General features: G+C 38.8%; 1 long non-coding RNA gene across 1 annotated transcript in view; it reads left to right on the top strand.

Annotated features, from left to right (window-relative positions):
• Window positions 1-12,940, top strand: part of LOC107838371 (uncharacterized) — a 47,175-nt gene extending 34,235 nt beyond the window's left edge. The window contains exon 5 of the long non-coding RNA XR_001664426.1: window positions 12,536-12,940. This is a non-coding gene — a long non-coding RNA (uncharacterized LOC107838371). The remainder of the gene's footprint in view (window positions 1-12,535) is intronic.
• Window positions 12,941-15,748: the final 2,808 nt, after the last annotated feature.

Raw genomic sequence — 15,748 nt, 5'->3', positions numbered from 1 at the left:
AAACCCTGAAGAGTCTGACATGTGTAGCAGGATACAGAGCGCGCTAAGCAAATGTCAAAGGTTTCCTTCTTCTGCGTGTTATTTGATCTGATGCACGTGTGTGTGTGTTTGTGTGTGTGTGTGCGTGTGTGTGTGTGTGTGTGTGTGTGTGCGTGTGTGCGTGTGTTTTCCATCGCAACAAACAGATGGTATCATAATGACATCATTGCACTCTAGGGTTATGTTCTCTGAAACTCAGTGGTGGTGGTGGGGGGGGGGAAGAAATGAGGAGTGTTTCATCTGAAAAGAGCAGCAAAAATGAACCATTTAGCTGGAGTTTGCCCCGCTAAACAACGCCTACTTCCCCGTTCCTCGTCTTGTCTGTTACAAATGTCAGCGCTGCCAGTTAACTGGACTTGAAATGATGTGCTTCGTCTTTCTCAGTCTCTTCTCTGCCATGTTCTCCTTCATTTGTTCAGGTTGCCCCGAGCACCTGAGTTTCTTTTTTCTTTTTTTTTTATGAGCATCTCTTTTCCCCTTCTTTTTCCTTTTCTTTTTTGTCTTTTTTATCTCCCCACTCTGTTCCCAACCTCTCTCATCTCAACCAAGCAGGGAGAAACCTGTCACCACGCAGCATTAGTATGCTCTTTTCATATCCGTGTCTCTTTTTCTCCCTTTTTCTCTCCCTCTCTCTCTCTCTCTCTCTCTCTCTCTCTCTCTCCTTCCCTCTCCTCTTCCTGCTTGTTCTGTGCAAACATAAAAATAGTTTATGCCTCTGACAAGAAAATGCCTCTAATCCCGAGGTTTGTTGGAGAGCAAACAGACGCAATTGGCCACTTATTATTCTGTGTAGAATTTTCTATGTGGGGTGTTTGTGGTATCCATGGCAACAAAGTAGGGTGCAGATCCCCCCCACCCCACCCCTGAAGCCCCTCACTCTCCCTCCCGTGTCACCGAGCAGAATTGGAGAAGAGGGGATGAAAAGAGGCGATAAAATAACACACTTACTGAAACACATGGGGCAAGCTATAACCTGTTAGTTCAGTAACTGTGTGTGTCTCAGCGTGTGGGCGTGCGCGTGTGTGCCTGTGTGTGTGTGTGTGTGTGTCACTCTTTGTCAAGTGTATAATAGTATCTGCACGCCTGCATATAGCTGTTGGCTTTCACACAATCAGATTTCTTTGATTGAATCCTCGTGCGTAATATAAGAGGAGATTGTGAGAACTGGATCTATTACTGAAAAAGAAAGACACAGGTGTTCGGTTTTGTCTTAATGCATGATGCGTCTTCACCTGCCGGTTCAGGTGCAGTGGAGCCCACACGGAGAAAATGCTTGTAATTATAAGCCTTCCACATGTGAGCCGTCTCCTCTCCGGGATGCGCAGACCTTCGCACTCCATCTAACACCGTGGAAATCAATGAAAGCCAGTCGGAGAGGTGTGAAGATTGAGCTGCGGTCAAAATACTTTGCATGCCGTCTAGTGATGGGAATTCCTGCTCTTTGCCAGGATCCGCATCATTTGCCTCAGCTCGAAAAAAAGGAGGAAAAAACTTTGTAGCTGCTGCTGTGTAAAAAAATGGTGAACTTACTAAGGTGAGTTCTGTTGAAAGTTTCTCAGCAGTTTATATCTTCTAAGTCTGCTTAATGACTGAGTATGAATCCAGACTAGTTGGTCTTGGAGGATGACATGGTAGGCTGAAATGGGCCTACACCAAAGTGGACTGCTACCTTCTTAAAACAAATCTCAAAAATCTTTCAGAACCTTGTCTAAATACTTTTACCGACCTTTAAACCATTATCACATGTGCATTTGGTGGGTCTTTACACAAAAGTAGGTCGTCGTTGATACAAGGATTATAGCTGGAAGGTCACTAATGATCTTTAGTTCTTGGTTCATTCAAAATGTTTCTGGTCAGAATAAATGCCTGATGAGTGGATGTGTGAAACAATGTGAAGATAAAAACTCGCTACTTCACTCTGAATTAAATTTTCAGGCACTTCGTCTAAACCTAATTTAGGATGTTTTCACACCTGATAGTCCAGTAGGCTCGGTTGGATTGGGGATCAGGATTGCAACATTTGTTAGATTTTCAGCTAAATGAAGTTTGCTTTCACATTACACCAGTGGTGCCAAAAGTGGATCCTCGAGGGCCGGCATCCTGCATGTTTTAGTTCCCCCCTGGTGGTAGTAACAACCTTTTTGGCATGTCAAAGTTCTTCTTAGGCCTTCTGATGAGCCGTCATTTGATGCAGTCGTGTTAAACCAGGGAGAGAGAACATATGTTTTAGACAATATAAAAAATGGATTCTACACCCATCGTTCACAGAAACAAACTAGCATTACAAAGGCCAAAAACAAAAGCAAGCGGTAGGAATGACAGTTGTTTTGTCTGAGAAGAAATAGTTTGGGGATTTTATCTGTTTGACTTTGTGGAGACACTTTTTCTGTGTTAAACTGAGTTACGTTTCTGTTTCATAATTTGTTCTTATTGCATTTGTTTTTGGTTGTCTTCACCGAGCATCAAAACAAAATGTAGATTCAAACACATTATGTCAACACCTCACACCCTTTATACTATTCTAGGAAACTTCAGTTTGTAATTATTTTTAATAATCTGGACCTATTGGAGCTCAATTGAAATACATTTTATTCTTTCTCATTGTCTGTTCTCGTTTCAGACACATAATTTCCAAACAATTACACAAATGCCAGTGTGTTTACTGCCTGCTGTTTTCAGTTGAATCCATCTTTTCAGCACGTGCTTGATCAATACGTTGACGGCTGTTGAACCCCTATGGAACTCAGAGGTGAAAGGTCATAGAGGTCATAGGGCATTGAGTGCTGAGAGTCAGCATATTGTCCTGCTGATTACCTTTTATTAAAGCCTTCACACATCCATAAAGCTGGATGTGTGGAGGTGATGCTGAACCAACCTTTAGCTTAAAATGAGAGGCAATCGTTTTCAGGACAACAGAAGATCAACAGTATCTGAATGTCATACTTCTAAGAAACACAATAAAAAACCTCCAACAAATAGATGAGCAGGTTTTCACTAGAGCTCCTGATGGATCATGTTTATGGTCCTTAAATTTTATTTTGTATCAGTCAAAGTATCTTTCACTGTAATTGCTATTACACATAGTGGGCAGTTTGGGCTTGGTCCCAAACCTCGTCTAGTGCCAACAAAATATGGCACTGGCCACGCAGTGCCATATTTTAGCATATTTTAGCATATGCTAACTATCTACTAGATTACAAAGCTGCTTCTCTTTTTTCTTTTTTGTTTGATAAAGCCAGCTGCCTCTTTGTTAAATAAATTTTGCAGCAGACGAAGTGAAAGCCTAGACTTTGATTGGGTTGAATATGTTTTGATCTAAACCTGTGGTGTCCAAAGTGTAGACTTGTGTAGACCACAGGGTCTACACAAATTCAGCTTTTAATAATAAAAAAAAGAATAAAAAATGCAAAAATATCTTCTTTGTTTTTTTCTTTCTTCTCATCTCAACAATAACTAAATGTAATTTTTTTGTGGATTATTAGTGCCTGGTTTGATTTTGACTCCTTCCAGGTCAGACAGCCTCCGGATGTGATGTGCGGCATCAGAACAAATCGAGAGGCGATGTTGTCTCAGAGTTCCCAGGTGCTTCCCCAGCTGTAGCTCTCATCCCGCAACTAAACGGCACATTCTTTTTTTCTCCTCATCATCTCTGTGTTGTAATTTTAGATTAATAGACTCTGCACAGAGAAAAAAAGCTAAAGAGCCCAGATTATTCACGAATGTAATCTGTGATTGGTTTTAGTGGATCCTGGCTTTTTGGTGGCTTTAGAGGAGATACAGCTGATGATTTATTTTATTTTTTTTTTTAGGATTTTATTATAGCAGCTCTTCTGCTGTATTTTGTGAATGATTTAAACACACTGATGATCACCTTTTTAGGACAAAAGTGGGGGAGACATTTTTATTCATGCAAATGATTTGAATCAAAATTATTTCCACATGCAGATCTGCAGGTTACAATTGACTGTTTAAATTAAACCATTTAAATCCAGAGCTTCAGTCAAAGTGCCACTTTGGAGTATACAAAGTTTAAAAAATTAATTTCTTTGTTTTTATTCCTTTAAACAATTAAATAATGTTTTTGAATCAGTTCAAGCCAATTTAGTAACTTTTCTAAATTATTTGATCTACAACACAGGAGAAAAATTATACGTCATTTAATTTGCTTGCACAAATCACAAGTTGATGAAGAAGAAATGACTTTGAGACGGTGAAACATGGTTTGTAAACCGCAGTAAAGAGCCAGTGAACTTACATAACTAACATAGGGCTTGACTTGAAACTTGGTTAGAAAAACTTGAGACTTACTTGTGAAGTCTCCAGCAAAAAAAAAAGAAAAAAAAAGACTTTGCTTTACATCTTCATCTTCATCTTCCAGTTCCCTGTTTCAGGATCACTTCAGACGTCTTGGCTTATTTTCCATCTGCCCTGACAATCCTTACTTCCCACAGACTGACACACACCGTGGGGTCAAAGCATGAGACAAACTCCAAGAAATGTATACTCTCATGTTCTCACTAATACATCCTTCATCGGTTCCTCCACACCTTCATTGCAGCACAGATCACAGGACAGGATGTGTTCCAGTTACAGCGAGAGAACTCAAAGGAAATGATGCAAATGCAATCTAACCCACCTGCAAACATGGGCATCTGCAGGCCCCATACCTGTAATTTAACCCCAGTTTAAACCACCCACTGATTAAAGCAATGAAGTATCCGGCTACACAGGAGAGGAATCAATAAATGAAATAGACTCCACTTTCAGCGTTCTTTGTGGCTGGCACCACAACCAGCTGCCCATGCTAATGGGCCCGGACATGTGATGTCTTGGGGACAAAGAGGCTTTAAAGGGGACTAATATGTGTGCTGCTGTGGCACATTATCTCCTCAGTCCAGTTCGAGTTCAACAGTACACGACACGAACAGGGTGGCTTTTTTTTTCCTGAAGCTCATTCTTGGTTTGTACCGTATTTCCTTCTGAACCTATCAGGCTCCCAGTGGGGTGCTGCCAGCTCACAACCAAGACTACCGCTTCTGTTGATGTGGCCATTACTTTTATTTGTTTTTCCTGGTTTTTACTGTTGTGTTATTCTTCGCACCACAATTCAGTAGTAAAGAGACTCTTTCCTGAAATCGGTTGGCAGCCAGCGGAGCGATTTTATGCCCCACTTATTCAGAGACATAACTGATCATGTTTTAGGCTTTTCTTTAACGCTCCAAACCTCCATACAAGGCAAAGACCTGAACTGAGGGTTCACATTGGGTTGACATTTTAACTTCATACAGGGTTGGGTGGGAATACACTAATGGCTTTGATGAAGGGAATCCAAAAAACAGTGCTTTACATACAGTCTTTGAAATCTACTTCAAATTTGATGTGAAAACAAGGTTAAAAATGTTGGTCTTAGTTTGAGGTTTGCTGCTGTCACTTTTATCCCTGAGTGAGACCCATACATTCCCTCTGGGTTTCAATAAAACAGTGATACTGGATCAAAAAGTGGTCCAGAATTACACATTTTAAGGTGCACATAACTTTTTTTTCTTTCTGAACCCAAACCAGGATGAAAGTGATCATAATTTTTCAACAAATTGTATTGAATTTAGCATTATGAAAGTCCATTTGCTGAATGTTGTTCTGCTTCAACTTGAATCTAATCTCGGAATTTTCACCTTGTTTGTCCTGTACTGTAATTTTCTGTTTTGTGGTTTTGTGGTTTTTTCACATCTCAGAAAGTTAGAAATCAGAGAAGCATGACTCCAGACAACACGCTTCCATCGCGCTCAAGTCCAGTGGTGGCATGTTTGTTGCTTTGCACCTCGGTATCTGGCGCTTTGCGTTGGACTTGATGTTTCATTGCTTGGGTGTAACTGCATGGCTATGGGGACTCGTTCTTTGAAGCTCTCCTCACACATGGAGTCTAAGATTTCCATGCATTGTTCTTTTTGAATTTGTGGAAATGTTCATGTTTGTGTGAGGGCATGGCAGTGCTTGTGAAAAACCAATCTGTCAACAATCATATCTGTTGAGTTTTTTTTTATAATCAAGCTTTTAAAAGTCTGAATTAAACAGGTTGAGGGCCTTCACTGATTGGTGAACATCTTGATTTATTTTTGTTCTTAAAGTTTGTCTTTAAATGTTTAAAGGTTCTTGTGTGATTCCGGTAGGAGGTGGACCGCTGTTGCTTTCTGTGGTAATGTTCAGGCATTCATTTTGTAAACAATTTTTTTTTTTTTTGCCTCAGACATCTTGCTTTATTCACCTCTGGAACGCATGACCTGCTCATGTGAAATCTGTTGCACATTTCCGTCTTTAAAAGAAATCTGTAGAGACCTGGTTGCTTAAGCAACGAATGTACATATTTTTGTTGTTTTCATGTCATGTCCTTGATCCAGTTGTGGCATCCGGTGAAAGTAATTGCTTTTTCTTCCATTGCTAAATAGTTTAATAAATCATAGTAGTACATTTGACCCAAGACTTTATCACTGTGATGCAACATTACTAACAACTGAGCCACCATGCAGCTCTTATTTATTTCTGATTGCTAATATTTCCTATTCATTTGACATTTCAGCTCCCACAGTGGGCTCTCAGGCCCAACCGCTTCACCGCTAGCAGCGAGCATTTATCGTATCGTTTATCATTTATTGTGAGTCACCGTTGTCGTGATAAATTCCAAATAACAATGTTTAAAACCTCCAAAAACAGTCTGTGATGTGGTTATTGTTTTTACTAATTTCCCTAGTGCCTTTTCAATAAAAGTTCAGTAAATTTGAAAATGTGTGTTCAGCTTAGACATCCCACTTCTTTATGTGAATGGTGTCCCAAAGAAACATGTTACAAGTTGGAGGGTTTGTCAAGAGCAGTATTTGTGTTTGTAGGGCTCTGACTGCTGTGTCATGCGGTCAGAGCTATAATGTTACCTAAAAAAAAAAAAAAAAAAAAAGTAGTAAATAGTTAATTTCATCACTTCTGCTGTTTTGATAATGGCACCACAAAATATCGTGATAAAGGTTTAGGCCCACATCGCCCACCCCTGTTTTGATTCGGAATAAGGAAAACATTTTTCTGCTTACCATGCTACTTCTGTTGTCTCTATGATCTCACTCCCATCTTCACATCAGGGTACGAAACATTTGTCTCATCTCGACATACAGACCCTGAATCCCGCCTGATCTCACCGCCCTCTCTCTGATCTCCTGGAACATTTGTTACTCGTTGCGTCTGTGCCATGAACGCCTCCCACAGCCCTCCACCCCCCCCATTTGGCAGCAGACTGCTTGTGTTTGTGCCACACTCGTAGCGGGGGTGTCATGTCGTATCACGGTGCCACATTCTGCCGCCACAAACTGTACATCTGCTGTTGATCATCAGCTCCACTAAGAAACAGCAAGTCAGGACTGAATGAAGTGAATCACTACAATCGGTGTTCCTGAGAGTGCTGCGTGTAAATACTTTGCACACATACTTTCTCTAGCCAATACTTTGAAGGACTAGCTGACATGATCTGTAGGTGTTTGACCTTTTTATTAGTTTCATTTGTGCTTCTGGTTTGTGATAATTTCTTTGTTATTCACCTTAATCTTCTATTGTAGTTTATTCCACGTTAGTTTATATTCTCTTCATTTGTTCTTTGTATCTGTTTATGTTAGTGTTTCTTTCTGTTTACTGTTTGACAGTTTTTTTCCCCTTAAAACTGCAGTACGCAACTTTTATAAAAAAAAAAAAAAAAGTTTGCACACCTTTATTTAAACTGTTACCTGGTTGTGACAGATGAAACAGATGATATATGATAAAATGAAGCTCCTCCCAGTGGCATTATTGCCATCTAAAGAAATGCTCTGCTCCCAGTGAGAAACAACCAATCAGAACCAGTGGGAGGGTCTTATAGCGCTGTCAATCATGCTTGTGTTCCAAGTGCTCAATGGTGTGAAAAGAACTTATCCCATTAAAAACCCCCATTAGTAGCCAATTCGCCAGATCAATGATGGCAGGTTAGGTTGTGGTAAACCAGCAGTAGTGTAGCCGAGAGCAACTGGGAGAGTGTGAGCAGCGCATACACATGCATGATTGACAGTGCTAAGACCCTCCTCTATGAACTGATTGGTTGCTTTTCTTTAGATGGCAATAGGAGCAGAGGAAGAAAGCAGAGGAGCTCAATTTTTTCACAGATTATCTGATTCATACTGTATGTAATGGGTAAAAAATTATATATACACATATATGTACTTTTCAATAAAAGTCACATACTGCAGTTACATACTTACCTTTCACCTTTCCTCTAGTCTGCATCCTGCTCCCCTTCCCAGCTGCATCTACTCACCTGTGATTAGCTCTTCTGGTTCTCATGTCGTTCTCCACTACAAAGTTTCCTTTCTGCATTGTTTTCCACTGGTTCCTCCATCTTTATCCTCGTTTCTCTGGCTGTTCCCCGATTCATCTCTTTTATTTTTTTGTTTGCTTGTTTTTTTTCATTAAAGACTTTGCTTTCTGTTACTCTCTACATTTGGGTCCTTACCTTAAACTGAACACGACAACAAGATGTGACAGAAATAAATCATAGAAGTTATTGCTTCCCACATTCTCAACTAATTGTAAATCAATCTTGATGGTTGTTTATCTTTAGCCTATTAAACTTTTTTTTCTGCAGCTCAGCACAGAAGAAAGCTTTCCTACTATGTTACATTTCAGAGCACGGCTGACGAGGAAGAATGCACTTTTGTTGTCTTTCATCCTGTCAGTCACTTTGCTTACTTCTTTATTCTATTCTGAATTCACAATAATGAAGCATAAAAGGCTGGCATTCCCAACATGCAAACTACTGAAGATTTTTTATTTTTTTTCAGAGCAACAGCTCAACGAAACAGGGGAGGCTGTGAAAGGAAGTCCATCAGCCTGCAGCAAGCAGGTTACAGTCCTCAGGTTCTTTGTTTCTTTACTGCTTTTTTCCTCAGAAAGTATAAAAGGATAATTTTTTAAAAGTAAAACTCATGGAAACCATCCCATAACTTCTCTAGTCCTACTTGTCAGGCTTTATTCTGTACCCACTTACAACAAAGAAATATAAAAATTGCAAAGTACAGTATTGTGACATAATATAGCACAAAATGAAATGCCTTCTAGGTATATACACTGTTTAGCTTCTCGCAACAGTAGTCAGATTCCAGTCGTCTCATCAAAATTTAAACTGATTCCATATTTCCAGAATGATTTATATTCCTGCTTTATGAAATACTGATTCTGAATTTGACTGATAGTAAACTACAGAAGCATATTATTTTTTGAGTTCAAAGTTTCATGTAGTTTAATAAACGTTTGTCAAAATGGACCTATGCACAAGACATTCATAAACTAAAGCTCTCAGAGCTGCTGCCAAAAACTAAATCTGAATGACCAGCACTTTCAGTCCATCACCTTTATAAATGAAAACACAGCTCTTTCATCTTCATACACACTCTTAAAGCCTGTAAAGTAGTCTACACTGTGCTGTAGCTGTTAAAAAATATTCAGATCCCACAGCTTTTGTCTCATGAACCACAGGTTTTGGGAACTGCAGCTTTGTTGGGCCCCTTATTACTATATTAACACAATATAAAGATTTGACTGTCATTACTGATAGTCTGACTTTTCTTTTCTTTTTTTTTGTTTTGTTTTTTTTACATTTTTCACATCATCAAACTAAGTTTTATATAAGACAAATATAATCTGCGTAACAACTTTTCTGACCTGTAAAAAATAAAGAGTTTTGCTCCCCTCATCATTCACCCCCCATTTGTTAAATTATGAATTAACAGTGATGAACCTAATTTTCAAATGACATTAAAGAACCTTGTCTGACACCATAAAGTAGCCAAAACATCTCATTAAACACATCATGCCCAGATTTAAAGATTTAGACGGGATGAGAAAAGTCTTTGAGGTTATTTAGTATAGAAATGGTTTTTTTGTAGCACTTTTCAACAACAAGGCAGTTCAAAGTGCTTTACATCACAAAACAAATCATAAAACATCATAAAACCATCATACAGTCACCAGTAAACATGTGTCGAGTCCCATTGTCAAAAATCACCAGTACAAATCAAATGTATTGGTCAATGTTCTAGTGATTATGTGTCAAAAGCAACTCTAAACAAGTGAGTTTTTAGCCTTGAGCTAAAGGAACTCAGTGTTTCTCAGGCTCTGGGACTCCAGAGAACCAGAAGACCAGCCAGTTTCCACAAACTGAAACTGGAACAGTTGTGAATCATCCCAGGAGTGGTTCGCCTTCCACGATTACTGCAAGACAGTTTCAACAACTCAATGCACGAGGTAAAGAAGCCAGAACGACATCAAGTCACTGAAATGCCTTGTTGCTGAAATGTGCTGTACAAATAAAATTTGATTTGAGTTTTGATTTGACCAGAACTTTTGCTGACCGAAAAAAGCCCGTCTCACATTTGCCAAAAAAAAAAATATCTTGACCAAGACCTTTGGGAAAACACACCACACAGAGGAGTGCTGTCTCATTACATCTGGTGTAAAACTGACTGTATGTTAAAAAAAACAAACTTCAAACTGACAGTCAAACACTGGTGAGAGTGTGATAGCCTGAGGGCTGCCTTGTTGCTTTGGGACCTGGGCTGCTTGCCATAACTGATGGAACCATGAATTCTGCTCTCTAGCAAAAAGTCTTGAAGGACAGAGTCCAAGTGGCCTATCCAAAGTTCTGATTTAAATCCAATTGAGCTATTGTGACATGACCTTAAGCCGTTTGTACTGGAAAACCCCACAACATATGGCTAAATTAAAACAATTCTGCACAGAAGAGTGGGTGAAATGCCTCTACAGCTACACTAAAGACTTGCTTGTTATTGCAAACACTTACTGTCAGGTGTTACCAGCAAACGTGGCATAACTAGTAGGTTTAATTACATTTTCACATGTAATTTTCACATGTAATGTGAAATTGTAATTAAACCAATAGACTGGTTCGTTTAGACTGGATCTTTTTTTTTTTTTGTCTTAGTGTGATTAAGAAGGCAAAAACTGAAGAAACGTGAATCCATGGATACATGAGAGTTTTCTGAGGGAATGAAAGCAAGTTGCTCTCTGGGAATATTTAAAAAACTGCTAAGGCCAACTGTTTTCACTAATTATCAAACGGTTTCGGAGCTCTGTTAGATACAGGAAGGCAACAAAAACGATTGTTGATTCACTTTTAGGCATTTTTATGATGAGTCAAAATGTTTCAAGCTATGACAACAATGATGCCATCTGCCAAAAAGAACTTAAATAGATCTGGACTGGAAATATTATTTCTCTCGTGGTGCTGTTATCGTTCTTTTCGTCCCGTGTGTGGTTGAATAAATATTGGCTCACATCAAATATTTGGTGTTTACATGTTTGCTCGGGTGATTTAGAAGGCAGACCAGCTTTCTGTGCTCTTAGTTTTCAATTATCTAGCTGTCGCACGTTTCCCTCAAATCTCTCAATTTGTGCATGTGAGCGCCGCACATACATCTGTGACTGATTTCACAGGTGTCTGTGGTTCATTATGGTTATTTTGTTGCTTTTGAAGGGAGCTTACGTTTGCTTAGGTACACGTCGAAGCTTTTTGTGTACATATGTTTATGTTTGAATCTGCATTATGGAAGAGACATCTGTCTTTTTGCGTCTGTGAAAACATGAGCGCATTCCTTTTTTTTAATTTTTCATGTATATTTTTAACAGCAGTTGTGACATTCAGACTAGATGCTCTGTGATAGATAAGCAAAACTTTAAATGCCTTTCAAAAGCATTCACATCATTTTAACCTTTTCACATGGTATGACAATAAAGCCGCAGTATGTAACTGTTATAAAAAAATATATATATACTTTTTATTGTTGAAACTGTCGCTATGTCGTGACGGTATGAAACAGATAATCTGTGGGGGGAAAAATGGAGCTCCTCTGCCTTCTCCCAGAGCTAACTAGAAACAGCCAATCAGAACCAGGAGGCGAGTCGTAGCGCTGTCAATCAGCTTCTGTGTGGTGCTGCTCTTCCCCCGTCCCATGCGACATTTACTTTCTGCTACTTCCTGACAGCACAGCTTGTAGTGGACGCTAAGCTGAGTTAGCATGGCCACAAATGACGGTGGATAAACAGTTTTCTCTGCCATGGACACGTTTAGCAGTGAGTTGATTGACAGCGCTAAGATCCTCCTCCAGGCTCTGATTGGTTGTTTTTGGTCGGGAGCTGTGCATTTCTTCAGACAGCAATAGCATCTAGGGAATGAGGAGGAGGAGGCTGATCTTTTCATAAATTATGTGTCTTTATTAGACACATAAATTAGGTGCATCAGGTCGTGTTTGACCCCTGACCAGGTTCACAAAATGACAAAGAATTGAGTTGTTTTTAACCCAGGAGTTTTGCAGTGTCCCCTATTTTTTCCAGAGCCTAGAGTTTGATGTGTATGTTTTGGTATTTTTTTCCAGACATACACAAAACTCATTTGCGTTTCTGTGTGTTATTCTAGGATGTTATCTGTCCCACTTGATGATTTTCAAGGAGGTTGCAGTGCTGCTGGCTGTTTCCCTGTCAATCCCTCCATTCTCAGCTACAACCTCTATTAACACGTCCATTAATACCACTGCACAGATGGAAGTCATCATCTCGCACCCCCCAAGACGTGTTCAGATCCCGATGATAATTCCTTATTCTTCTCCCATGTCTCTTCCCAATAGAAGAATGGTAATAAACAATATGTTTTATTGATAGTAATGCTTTCTTGCTGCTGCTTTCTTTCAAGTAATGCCTTTTTTCCCCCCACTTTTTTATTTCTAACACCCAAATTCTAAGTGTAAATGTGATTATACACGAACAAAAAAAAAAAAAAAAAACATCATGGCACTCTCAACAAAAAGAAATCAGTTTGGCTCTGGAATAAGAAAACAACTTGATTTGTGTTTCATTTGCATGCAGATATTTCTTCCTCTCAAACTTTCTACTTGACGGAAAGAAAAAAAAGCCGCATTGAATGCCGAGTACTTCTACGTGTTCATATTAGCAGGCAACATATAGCCGGATACAGTACAGGCACGCACGCTGATACGTGCCGATGGTGCTACTCCCCCCTCCGCTTGTCATTCACAAACACCGATGTTAACATTCATCTTCACACATGCCTCCACTCTCAGATAATCACTTGAATTCACAAACATACGTGAACTCACACATAAACAGATGCAAATTCCTCACAAAGCCACAATAATATCACAAACCTTTCAGAGATGAGAGGAAGGCATTTTTCTTTAGATACACGAAATGCATGTATTTAAATCCCCATTGTTGCTGTGGTTAGATTACAAGATGTTCAAACACACTAAGCACACACACACTAAACACACACACACACACACACATTGTGTGATGATTTGTATCCTCCTCTCTGATGCTTATGAATAATACAATAATCTCAAGGGAACTTTTTGCTTCACATAAATAAGAATTTAGATAGAAAATTGCATTATTAATATGTGGCTTCTGCCTGGCATGTTCTGTAAAGCATTCATACAGTGGTGTACGTTTGGAGGAAAGAAGACCTTCAGGGCTCATAAGTTACATTCAATGCTGGCTCACTGTCTTATGTTGGCTGGTGTACTGGGCACACTTGCACTAAAGCGCTAATAGCAGAGTTAATTTTTAATTTTATGCGTTAACCCTTTCGGTAACTTTGAAAATGTTAAGCTCACTTAGCGTCCTCTAAATTAATTGTTCACAATAAATTCAAACTAACTTACTTGGCTGTTTTGTAAACTTTCAGTTGAATAAAGTTCAACATTTGTGTTCAGGTTTTGATTACTGACTTAAGAATCCGTCTAGTAGTTACTTAGACATTTATATTCATGCTCTTATCACGTCAAGTTTTTGAAGGAGGTAAAAACTTGACGTAGCAATTCCTTGTCCTGTTCTCACGTCTGTTCCTTTTGTTCTGCCAATAACTTCATTTCAAACAAGAGACATACAGGAACAAAATAAAACATGGACAGTAGCAAGAAAGATGCGACCATAGGTACAATATCATAGGACAGTACACAACAAGGGTAACAATGTAGTTGAATTTAGAGCTTTAGCATTAGCTTCTGCTAAATACTCTACATACATTTTGTAGCACATTAGAAGAGCTAATGTTCACGATTAGTCCTTTAGGGATAGCGCAGCTAGCTTTTCAGTCAGCAGTGCCCACAAATGCTGGCAGATGTAAAAAGACATTATGTGTCACTTTTGATAATTTGTACAGTTCATGCGTTCTAAGGCGAGAGGTGCAAAATATTCAGTCTGTTACTCCATCAGGACAGAGTAAGTTACTTTTGCTGTGATGTCACAGTTTCATTCAAGTCAGTCTAGATTGTCTTGCGTGCAGCCTAGAAGTGCCCACAAGTTGTAAAATAATTACTTGCTGTAAAAAAAATTATGCAGTAGGTCGGCACTTCCTGCCGTTCGAGCCACTCAAGCATTCAGCATGATGAGGGGGGTGGATTAAAAATGAAAGCAGTGGCAGTCTGACTATGTCCTGCTACAGCATGAAATGTGTGAAATGCATGTTTTTCGTATCTGTCACTGTAGACTAAAACAATAAAAAAGACATTTTAGTATTTCCCTTTTTTGAAAAACCGTTATGCGATTCTTGAAAGGGCAAATATTTCTCTGGAGAGCTGAGCTATAATCTCTAGTCTAAGTGTCCTAATCTGTGATATTACCCAGAAGATGAGTGGTGTAAGTAACTAAATGAATGAAAATAAACGCTATAATTTATCATAGAATACAGCTTTTCTGCATAGATGAGTTCTGATCCATAACTCATTACAGGGGTGTCATTTTAATTGATGCTCATAATTTTTTTTAAGAATTCCAAATTATGTGATGTAAAAACACTTGAGGAGAGGCTTTCTCATTTTTTCAACCTTTTTATAATGTAACAATAATTTTTCAGTAATAACATAAAATGTAAATGTAAATTGCTTGTTGATTTACCCAGGAATAGATGATGTTTTATTTTACTTTCTTTTCTCATTTTAACATAGAAGGTGTGAAAATTATATCTCCTATGTTTTCTTACCTGATTAATTAACTTCCTGAAGAGCTTTCCGCTCAGCAGCAGTGCTGTTCCAAAGCAGGAACATTTGTCTATGAAATAGTAATTCACATAACGGAGACCAAAAATATTATTGCAAATGTTTGCCTTCAAACTCCTCTTTGTGCTTTTGTGTTCAACTGAAAAGAAGTGAAGTTATTTTCCATTTAAGCATTTGATTCTCTTTGTGATTGCAAAAAAAGACTGACATTCTTCTGTATGTATGATAAAACATGCTGTGAGCTAAGCGTGAAGACAAAACAAGCTGCTTCATATTGGTCGGGATTTTTAGGAGAGATTATATGTCACTTGACTGGATATCTTGCGATGCTTGTGTGCAAGAAAACATTACGGCTGATTCTTTGACAGACTTGTCAGACTTGTGGAATATTTCTTTTGAGAAAATGGAAGGTCTTTGTTGCGAATTGTATTTTCTGTTCTATTGAAGCACAGCCTTTATGCCGGTTTGTTGTTTGCAATAATAACAGATTAAAACTGCGCACGCTGTTTTACGAAAACCCCCCCAATTTTTTTTTCCTTTTTAAATTTGAATGCAAATTCTAAACTGAGATTTAATAGTAAATGGGGAGGAAATAAATGGACAAAAAAAAAAAA

The sequence above is a fragment of the Poecilia formosa genome, unplaced genomic scaffold, assembly GCF_000485575.1.
Source record: "Poecilia formosa unplaced genomic scaffold, Poecilia_formosa-5.1.2 Scaffold245, whole genome shotgun sequence".
Taxonomy (NCBI): Eukaryota; Metazoa; Chordata; class Actinopteri; order Cyprinodontiformes; family Poeciliidae; genus Poecilia; species Poecilia formosa.
The sequence above is the reverse complement of the archived record's forward strand: the minus strand, read 5'-3'. Positions and strand labels throughout refer to the sequence as shown.